At 42.6% G+C, this 11590-nt stretch overlaps 1 protein-coding gene across 2 annotated transcripts in view; it reads left to right on the top strand.

Annotated features, from left to right (window-relative positions):
* Nucleotides 1-11590, top strand: part of GABRG1 (gamma-aminobutyric acid type A receptor gamma1 subunit) — a 142583-nt gene that overhangs the window by 66047 nt on the left and 64946 nt on the right. The gene's annotated exons all lie outside the window — the stretch shown is intronic.

The following is an 11590-nucleotide window of genomic DNA, read 5'->3' as shown; positions in this document are numbered from 1 at the left end:
CCATGCCATGAGCCCCCCCCCCAACATGTCACCTGCCCTTCCAAAACTGTCTGACCCCCCTCACTTTCTGCCTCCCCCACCCCAATCCACCCTGTTACCTGTTTCCCCCACCCCTTGACTGTGCCTGTCTCCACATTCTCTGCTCCTCCTGCAGCCTGCCCTGCATCTCCTACCCATCTGTGCTTGTGTCTGACCCCTGCTGCATGTCCCCCCTCTGCCTCAGCACCCCACAACCTTACGTTTTGCTGCAACTCTGCTTTGGCTCTGGGACAGCAGCAGTAGCCCTGGCCTGGTCCTAGCCCAGATTAATTTTATCACTGAGCCCTCATCTCTGAAGTTTGAATGCCAGTTCCTTATCTGTTACTGCTCTTTGTATTCTTTTTTGTCAGTGCTTCCTGGAGTGTTGAAAGATGGGAGATGATAAAAGGATGGAAGGCATGACCAAGCCTGAGAATGAAGCCCTTCCTATTCTGTTCCTCTATGGGAACCTCTAAAATTATTTAATTTATTTATGGAATCTGTGAGAGAGTGATTGGATTAATGTTTGTTGTTCCTGTACATTTTCAGGTCTGCTGTTAGTTACTATTAAATAGTCAGTTATAGATGAAGGAGACATTGGTCAGCACATTTGTACAAGTCTAGTCAGAGGTGATACTTCCCTGAAGAACAGACACTTTAAATGGATGTGGCAAGCAAATGGTGATAAAGAGATTTATTAGAATGTAGGTTTATAGCCTTCATTTCTAGTGCCCTATTCACTAGCTCATAATGCTTCTCTGTTTTAGTGAATCTTCTTACAGACTTTTGCTCCTGAATAATGTATTGGTTATCACACTCCCTGTTCTGGAATTTTGTTGGGGATGGTGTGCCTTCATGTAACGTTCATATATTTATGGCCAGATTGTTCAATTCACCAGTGTGGTCAAATATGATGCCTTTTCAGATATACCTTCTAGATGAAGGTCCCAGAAGTTCTTCCAGATTGAGAAGATTTTAGCTTTCTATGTTGTGTGGAAACTCAACCAAGTCTCTCAGTTAGATTAGTATGGTGAGCAAATGAGGCATCTCTGTAGAATTCCTGGTAGAAAAGATAGGAAGTAAATATAGTTCTGATGGTGGGAAGGTTGCCCTTTACCTTGTTAGATCTTGCCAAATGGCACTGGATAGGATGACGTTTCCCAACTGGATGATTTTTCATAGTATCTAGGCAGACAACTTTGCAGGCATGTATGATAGATGATATCTATGAAAAAAATAGAGATCCAAGTGCATACAGGGTCCCTAGCCACTGCAGATTACAAAGGAGCAGATTTTTCATGGTGAACTTTGTTATTCATCTAGTGGCTGCCTGGTTTTAAAGTGGTGGCATCTGTTGCCAGTCACTGGACGATTAAACTGGGAGAAAAGAATAAACAATATTTATTTGCATTTACCAGGAATCAGATTTACCTGAAATATGTATGCCTGTAAATAAGTGCAGTAAGGCAGAAAGAGGTGTCTTTTTTGCTTTAGTTCAGCTATAGTGTCTTTATAGCTCCAAGAGAGGTATCAGACAATTTACAGAGTAAAGCCTCCACCTAGATTTTGTCTTACATGTTTGAATAAGCTTTCTGTCACTTTAATAAAAATATATATATATTTTTAAATGTTAACTGGGTTATAAAATAAAAACAAAGCAGACAATACACCATAGGTGGAATCAGAATTTTTGCTGGATCTGGCCACAGAAAGCAGTATATAGCTGTGACCAAACACAAGTACACAGCTTCAGACAACTTTAAAAAAATGGCCAATCAGGTGATAAATCTGACCCTTCATACATTGCATGAGGGTTCAGATGAAGACATATCAGAACACAGTGTCTTCTGTAACTTCTGTCTGCACTGCCTCCCAGCCTCGAGCTGTTTTCAGAATGGGAGAGGGGAAAGGGAGGGGAGGGATTTTGGTTTGGGGTTTGGTCTGGCCCCCCACTGGAGGGTGCGGCAAGTGTATTAGAGTCCTCCTGAGGTGGGGGAGGCTCCAGTTCACCCACCCCACCTTCTAGTGCTAGTTGAACAACCCCTAGAATGAGTTCCCTCTGCTCCCTTCCCCCCGCACCCATTCTGAAAACTTTGCAGCCTCACATGGAGGAGGGCCCTGGCTAGGGGAAATCAGCTGCAGCATGGCAACCATCAGCTAGATTCCCCTACACCCTGAAACCAGCAATGAACTTCTGTTTAGTCCAGGAGATCACTGTAACTCAGAAAGCTTAATGCAAATCATTCTCAGTTACAGCGGGGAGCTGCACTTCTGTCTGCACCCCATGTTATTAATGTTTATAAGAAACTGCAGGTGTTAAATAATGTATTATATTGTTTGTTGTTTTGTTTCTTAAAGACATAGCTGGCCATGCTGTTATGTTCAAAATAATATTTTTCACATTCAAAAATATGATTTCTAAAATAAGGTGTTTTTAAAATAATGCATATAGAAAAAGAAAACCCTAAACATTTTTCTTGGTGCCAAGTCTGATTTTAAGTGATTGGTCAAGAAGGTGAAGCTGCTTCCTTTTGGCACAAAGGTTTCTGGCTGGAGAGCAGCAGCTCAATGAAATGGGTATCTCATCTGCTGTTATGGTTCTGTTGCCTTTCAGCTTTTGCTGGCCTTCTCATTCTTGTCCCAGCCTCCTTCCAAGCTGTTACAACTTGAGGGATGCAGGGGGCATTCAACAAGTAAGAGACATAATACCAAAAAAGCTAATGAATTGGCAAGATTTGGGGTACTCTTAAAGCTGTCACCAGAGGAACAAAAAGACAGGTCTGATGCCTCACCAGAATCTGGGGCTTACAGCTTTGGGCTTCACAGCCCTCAACATTTGGCTCTAAGGAAGCATTAAATCCCCAAATCAAAACCAGGGCCTCACAACCTGTTGTCCTGCTTATTGAAATACAGTAGATATTTAAGACACTGAAACACAATCAATCTACAGTGCATTCATTTTAGTCTGTTTCAATTACGAGGATAAAATCTGGCAATGGCTTCAATATCTCTTAAGTTAACCTCAAGACTTGCACAACAGATGTATTGAACAAGGATTATACTTAACTTTCAAGATAATAATAGCAAACATTCTTCTGTGGGACATTGAATTATAGTAGCTTGTATATAGTTGCAACATTTTTATCTCTGAGCCTGAAGCTTATGGGTTCAAATGCCAGAGCAAAATTTTGTCTCTTCCTGTTGTTGACGTATCATTTCAGCATGTTGGAACAGGGGGATATATTTCCATCATTAAAAGAGCAAATCTTTGAGTGAGATGATAAAATCGGGTCCCTTCTCAGCCTATTTCTGGTCACTATTTAGCTGAAAGTTAAGAAGTCTGTGAGAGTTGAATATGAGTAGTTGAAAACTTCATTTATAGTCGGTCATTTTCTATGAATCCTATTTTAATATCTGTGAGCTTTACCGATTGACTAATAGCCACTCTGTTTGATTATCTTCATTATACTTATTAGCTTTTATCTCTGTAACATATTTTGAGAGGATTGGAGCATAAAGATGCTATTATTAAAATATGTTCTACTCTAACCAAATAACCACTGGCCTCTGCTGTTTGCAGTTTTGTATAAATCCACATAAGAGCAGGCATATCCTTGTGAACAAATTAATTAAAGCAATGTAAATACAACTGTGATGGTTCCTTTTATACTTTCTAATTCATTTAACCTCCTGGCATTACAGTAGTTCACATTGTTTTAACCTTGATCCTAGTGAGTGGTGGTAGATGGGTCTTATTTGACCTGGAGGGATGTGGGCAGTGGGATTCCACAGGGCTCTGTTCTTGGGCCTGCACTGTTCAACATCTTCATCAGTGACTTGGACAAGGGGGTAAAAAGCATCCAGTTCAAATTCGTAGAGGACACTAAGATGTGGGGGAATGTGGTCATGCTAGACGGGAGGAATAGGCTGCAATAAGACCTAGACAAGTTACAGGGGTGGGTGGATGAGAACAGGATGGTTTTCAACACTGACAAGTGCAAGGTGATGCACCTGGAGAGGAAGAACCAGCAGCTTACCTATAGGCTGGGGAACTCCCTTCTCATCAGTGCAGAAGCAGAAAAGGATCTTGGAGTCATTATTGGTGCCAAAATGAACATGGGTCAGCAGTGTGGGGACACGGTCAGGAAGGTCAAGTGTACCTTGTCATGTATCCACAGATGCATCTCAGGCAGGTCCAAGGAGGTGATCCTCCCCCTCTGTGTGACACTGGTTAGGCCGCAGTTGATGTACTGCATCCAGTTCTGGGTGCCGCGCTTCAGAAGGGATGTGGACAACATGGAGAGGGTCCAGAGGAGGTCCACCTGCATGATCAGGGGTCAGCAGGGCAGGCCCTACAAGTAGAGGCTACGGGACCTGAACCTCTTCAGCCTCCACAAGAGAAGGCTGTGGGGGGATCTAGTGGCCATTTACAAACTAATCCGGGGGCACCAGCAGGCATTGGGGGAGTCCCTGTTTCCCCAGAGCGCTACCAGGAGTGACTAGAAATAACGGTCACAAGCTGGCAGAGGGTAGATTCAGACTAGACATCAGGAGGCACTACTTCACTGTCAGGTGGCTAGGAACTGGAATCAACTTCTAAGAGAAGTGGTGCAGGCTCCTACCCTGGGGGTCTTTAAGACAAGGCTAGATGAACACCTTGCTGGGGTCATTTGACCCCAGCACTCTTTCCTGCCATGGCAGGTGGTCGGACTTGATGATCTGCTCAGGTCCCTTCCGACCCTGCCAACTGCAAAACTATGTTTGTAAAGTCAGTTCTCAGAGTGACAAAAACATGGATCGAGCTGATTGACATTTTCTGATTTTTTTCAAATAAAAAAGGGAATACATTAAACATGTTGAGGCTTTATCCTTCAGAAATACCGCCCCACTTTTTCACCATCACTGAAACTATAGCAAGAGCTACATGGAAAAAAAAAGTTATGCTTTTTTGCTGAGTCTAAAACTGACAATGGTTACAACCACTAACTGGATGTGGATGAGCAATTTAGGGTTACCAGGACCCTTAAACTCTAGTGTAGAAGGAGCCATACTCCTTCAATTGGACACCTATTAAATACTCACTAAGCCTAGTAGAAGTTCTCCCAAAGGGTGGGAAGAGATGTTGCCTTTGTACCTCCATCATTTTTTTTCATGGTGGCATAAAAGTGACAGCAAATGGGCTTCCATACCTTTGGCATGCCACAGTGAGGCTTCAGCAAAAGGTAGTAATAAATTGTGCCAGTTTATTTCAGTGGACATCTCTTTGCTTTCAAGCAGGGAACTGGGCAGCCCAGAGCCTCCCTCCCTCTCCTGTTGCTCTGGGAATGCTCTCCTGGGACTAGAGGGGTCTAGTTCCATGAGTGCCTGGAATTCCTGTGCAGGATCCACTCCCTTGGGAGTGCCTGCCTGGCTTTCTCCACTTTCAGAGACTCATCCCAGAGATTGCCAGGAGCATGTGTCTGCAAATGTCCCTGACATTTCCCACTTCCAGAAACATTCCTTGGAGATCCTGGGGCATGACTCTGAAAGTGGGGAAAGCTGGGACACTCCCACTCTGATGTGGCCCTGAGGCTGGGACTGCCAATTAGCTAATTGATCGTCTCACTCCAGGGACTGCATTGGAGCATGACTGACACTCTGGTGTGGTCTTGGGGATCAGACCACCAGTCAAATGATTGGTAACCCCAACCTTGGAACTGCAGAGTGCACTGGAGTATCCTGGCTTTCCCCACTTCCAGAGACATGTCCCTGGGATCTCTGGGATACATCTCTGGAAGCAGGGAAATTTGGAAGTCACCACTTGTAGAGACATACCCCAAACAATCTCTGGGAACTCTGGAAATTGGCAGGGGCACATCTCTGGAAGTGGGAAACTTGTCTCCTATTGTCCTGCGGCATTAACAGGTGGGACAACAGGCATCATGTTTCACCCAACTGAAGGAGATCAGCTGTGCTAGTACATAGGCTGGTACAGCTGATCTGCTTCAGTTGGTGACATTTATTCCTAGGCTAACCTACCAACATTATTTCTTTCTTGTCCAAGATGAATGCCATCTATTTCACTGTCATGGAATCCCCAATTTCAGACCAAAATGACCTTGTGGGGGGGAAAAGGGAAGGTTTATAGGAGTGTATTTCCTAGGTTCTAATTTACTTGACAAACTTGATTAAAGAAGCAAAAGAACACAAGGAAAACTGTGGCCTACACAGTTAATAAAAAAAAAAAAGGGATTAAAATAGACAATGAACAAGAGGAATCACAACAATAATACTGACTCAGTACGAGAGCGGATGGTGTAGAATTGTCCACAAAGAGGCAAGGGAATTCATTACGTATTTCTGTTGAGTATATAAGAAAAAAGCAAATGGTGAAGCATCTGCATTTGACAATGATGATATAATGCTCTCCATTCCAACAATAGCTAAGGATGATATTAAATAGTAACTTCTACATTTGGACATTTTAAAATGAGAAGGTGCCATTAACATGCATCCAAGAGTTTTAAAAGAACTGGTGTAGGAGTTCCTTGGACTGTTAATGCTATGTTTTCAACAATGAGGAAATTCTTAAGGGCTGAAAGAAAGTTAACGTTGTGCCAATTTTTAAGAGTGCTTGTACACATGGTGGTTGTCATGATGTACACATGACAAAAATGGCCTTTGTGCAGCTTAATGGCATTACATATGCACCGGTTTTGGGGGTTTTACATAAGTTTGCATTGTTGTGATCTAAACTACATCCAGATGTTAGGGTTGTGCAAAGCTTTGGTTGCTGATTTGATTTGGAGGAGATTCAGCCCAATTCGGTGGCCAAACCTCTGAATCCGAATTGAATCAGGAGACCAATAAAAAGGTCCGAATTGATCCAAAGCCTCCGAATCGATTTGGAGATTTGGCAATTTGGGCAGTCCCCACTCGCTGTGTTAGGGAGCTGGACCCTGACTCTGTGCTGGTAAGTAGGGGCTGAGGCAGGCTAGAGGAGGGGGGAGGAGACCATAGGGAGACCCCTGCCAGGCCCCAACCCCTGCCTGCTCTCCCAGTCTCGTCAATGGCTACCCTGCCCAGTCTCAGCATCCCGGCACTTGACAAAAAAAAGCCTCACAGTCACTAGCTGCTGCAGTGGCCATTGGGTCCTCTGGGGGCTCATGGCAGAGTCTGCCCCCCTGCAGTGCAGGGCAGTGGTGTGCAGTAGGGATTGCAGCCCTCCACCTTGCAGGAGCCAGCATGTGTGGGGCTTTTTTTTAAAGTGCCAGGATGCTGAGGCCAGGCAGGGCAGCCATTGTTGGGTCTGCGGGCAGGGGATGGGGCCTGTTTGATTTGGAGATTCGTCCGATTTGGCAGCAGCTGAATCGAATCACTGCCCCTTGAATCAGCCGAATTGCACAGGCCAACCAGATGTAGTTTAGTTTGCAAAGTTGCAAATTGCAACAATGAAGCTGTCAGCTCACCCCCTGGTCATGGGAGAGGTGGGCAGGCTCCACAAATAAAAAGGATTGGGCTTCTCACTGCTGAAGGTAGAGGCAGCAAGGGCCCCGTCCTTTTTTATTTTTTCAGTAGAGCCTGGGCTTGGGGAACAGTTGAATTGGGCTGCATAATGCCTCTGAGCTGGGGCAGCACCCAGCCCACTAATAGCCTGCCCAGGTGGCCCCCCAAAAATAAAAATAATAATAATAATAATAAAAAAAAAGGATCGGGCCCCTCACTGTAATGTGACAGAAAAATTGAAACTGGGTTTCAATTGAAAACCCACCATTTCAGTTTAGGGGGCATAAAATAAAACCCTGAGGACTAAAGCCCCATCACATATACAAAAGCCCTAAAAGCACACTGGATGACCTATAGCTGTGTCAGCCTGATATTGATACCAAAGAAGATGATGAAATAGCTCATATAGAAACTGAATAATAAAGAATTAAAGGAAAGAAATAATAATTCATGCCACTAAATCTGAGTTTATGGCAAAATGATCTTTTCAGACTGTCATAATAATTTTTGAGACCCTAATTTTGGCTGATACAGGTAACAATATTGATCTGATATACTTTGAGTCCCATGTGGCATTTGACTTGGTGCCACATGACATCTTAATAAACTAGAACAATACAGACACTACATGCCATCTATTAAATTGATTAAAATCTGGTTAAATAATAAATCTCAAAATGCACTTATAAATGAAGAATCATCAGCAAGTGTCTGTTTCTAGTGGGAAGCAGCAAGAGCCAAATACTGGATTTCAACATTTTTATCAATTGCATTGAAGAAAGCATAAAATAGGTACTGAAACATGTTTGCAAGTGATATGTAATCAAATAAGAAGATGAATGGGTCACTGATGCAGAGTAATTTAAATTATATGCTAAAGGCAGATAATTAATACTCATTTCAATATGGCCAAAAATAATTCATCAAGAGTGTAGGCCACACTTCCAGGTTGTTGGACTCGGTTCTGAAAAACACTGACACTGAAAAATTGACCATCATAGAAGGATAAACAAAGGCATGTCTGTGACTGAGATTCTTCATTTAAAATGGGCAAAATTTGCTAAAATAAAGGAACTAGTAAGTCAACTAACCTGAGGAACACAGGCACTGAATGTGAACCACCTGTATGCCCAGGTCTTTCTCTTCCTCAGTCAGTTCAAACCTATGATCTCCCAGTTTATAGCAGATATTTTTTGTTATTTCATAAGTTGAAAACTTTACATTCTGTTTTATTGAATGAGTACATTTTAACTTTATTCCTCAAGGTTCAGGCAAGTAGACTTAATGAGCTAGTAAGTCCCTTCCAGGTCCACGTTCATTGTTTCTAAGTTACATTTATTCTACCACTAAAGGAAGACTAGGAGAATGTGTCCAGTTCTGGTGTCAGCACTTCAACAATGCTTGAAAAATTGGAAGGCATTAAGAGACACTAGAATGGTTAGAGGATTTTAAAATATGTTTTTTAATGGAGGAGTTGGGCCTCAATTTATTCAGCATATCTTAGAAAAGGTTAAAGAATGGTGTGACCACAGAATTATCAGTACCTCCATGAGGAACAGAAATTAGATACTAAAAGGCCCTGTAGCCTGTCAGACAAAGGTATAACATGAAACAACTACTGGAAGTTGAAGTTAAACAAATCTAGTATAGACATAAGATCCATATTTTTAACTTAGACAGAAATTAATTGTTGGAACATATATCAGTGTAACTTTAAAACAGAAATGGTTTTGTTTTCTAAAAGATGTGCTCTATTTTAAACACGGCTATTAAACCTGAACCACTGTTATTAAACCTTAACTTGTGGCATGCCTTCCAAAGAGCTTGGTCACCACTGCCTTGAGGAAACTAGTTAAGATAACCCTGCCCATTTAATGTTAAAATTTAACAAGTATTGGAAAATAATAGGAAATTCCAAAGGAGTGAAAGGTGAAAGGGATGACTTGGAGAAGTATAAACTGGAAGCCTGGTTTGGACACCAGCTAAAATAATGGAATGGTTCGTTTGAGATACTGTCAAAGATTCTACCAAACTGGCTAAGGAGCAGCTCTGCAGAAAAGGACCTGGAGGTTACAGTGTAAAATAAGCTGGATATGACTCAACAGTGTACCTTTGTTGCCATGAAAGCTAACAGCATTCTGGACTGCATTAGTAGGAGCATTGCCAGTAGATCGAGGGAAGTAATTATTCTCTGCTATTCCGCACTGGTGAGGCTACATCCAGAGTACCATGTCCAGCATCTGGTAAAGCACTGGAATGAGTTACCTAGAGAGGTGGTGGAATTTCCATCCTTGGAGGTTTTTAAGCCCTGGCTGGAATGATCTAGTTTGGGATGGTCTTGCCTTGAGCAGGGGGTTGGACTAGATGACCTCCTGAGGTTCCTTCTAACCCTAATTTTCTATGATTCTATAAAGAAAGAGAGGTAAGAATAGGATCATCAATGTGATTTGATGGAAGATCTTGTCTAGCAAGCCTATTTTTCATTATAGGTTCAGCTGATAAAGACCACTATGTTGATATGGTAGGATTTTTCTAAGTAATTTGACTTAATGCCACATGAGATTTTGATTTAAAAGCTTCCAGTATGTGGAATCAACAGAACAAATATTATATGGATTAGAAAGTGGCCCACTGGCAGTTTGCAAAATATGGTGGTTAATGGTCAGGTGTCAGTGAATGGATCCATTTCTGCTGGGCTTGGACAGGCATTGATTCTTGAGTCAACACTATTTCATGCTTTTAGAAACATTCTTGATGATACTGAGTCTTTATTGCTTGGCAGATGACACAAAGATTCATTGAGTAGCGAATACCATGTTTTCTTGCATGCAATACACAACTTTTTCCAAAGACCAGATGCTGGAAATTGGAGTAAACATATGTGAGGAAATACAATAACAATAGTTTCTGCTTCTTAAGCTTCATCTTGGCAAAACCCAAAGTAGCTACTATTTGTGATTCACAGAGAGCAAAACAGTGAACAGACTCAGTTCCCGTATTGCTGCCATTCAATTCCTGGTTGTCTATCCCTCCACCACTTGCCCCCCACTTGCAGTGACTATACCTCCTGGTTCCTGCCCCCCTGCCACTTGCCAAAGATAGAACTGCCACCATAGCCACTACCGTATGGCTGGGTGGGAACCAGAGGCAGCATGTGCTCCATGCCTTGGGCTGGATTGGGGCCCCAGCCTGAGCTGGTGCTGTGACTGCAAGGTAAGTTGCCACAGCAGTGGTTGAGGGAGGGAACAGTGTGGGGGTGGCAGGGATCAGAGGCTACAGAGGGCAGGTGGTGGGAGGCAGTAGCTGAGGCTGTGGCTCCAACCCTGAGTTTGGAATCTATTTATGCACCCTCTTTGCCCCACCCCCTGCTGTCAGGTTCAGGGTTGAAGTCAGAGCCACAGCTGCTGAACCCCTCCCCTCCACACATACCCTCCTCCTCTTGTACTCAAATCTGAAATAAGGGAGGAGCTTTTTCCCCCCATGTTGAATGGGAAAGAATCCTCATCTTGGATTTGGATAAATATGGTAAATGATCCATTGGTCCCCCGTTAGTCTTAATTTCTGTGAAAATGGTGAAACTCTATTTGGATCATTCAGGAAGTGGAATCATTTTAATTGGAACTGTTTTTGGAATCTCTTTCCCTTTCCATACACAGAGGCAGAGAGAGTCTTAATTTTTAAAATCTTCCAACCTACTCCCACATAGTGGGAAAGACGACAAAAAGGTCATTCTTAATTCTCCCTGCTCCAATGGGTGATGAGATAATGGTAGTAAAAGTTCTTAGCAACCTGATTTGTGTCCAAAAGCTTGCAAAGAACAATTTTTCCAGCTATTTAGTCAGTCTAATAAAATATATCACATTTATCCAAAGAACCTTGTTAGCAACTTGATGGTTTTCAAATACAAGTCTGTCTAATGTTGAGGTCTGGCCTATGCAAGTCTCAAATTTTCACCCTCTAAACTAGCAAAAAGGAAGTTATTACATTTTCACTGACACCTGTACAACAGTAACTTTCATAAGAGCTGTATGTTTTAAGTGACTTCTCCAACTGTATGGTGAACAGTTGTACGTAGCTTATGTTAGAA

This window comes from Gavialis gangeticus, unplaced genomic scaffold (assembly GCF_001723915.1).
Source record: "Gavialis gangeticus isolate Ggan-Ray unplaced genomic scaffold, GavGan_comp1, whole genome shotgun sequence".
NCBI classification, from domain to species: Eukaryota; Metazoa; Chordata; order Crocodylia; family Gavialidae; genus Gavialis; species Gavialis gangeticus.
The sequence above is the reverse complement of the archived record's forward strand: the minus strand, read 5'-3'. Positions and strand labels throughout refer to the sequence as shown.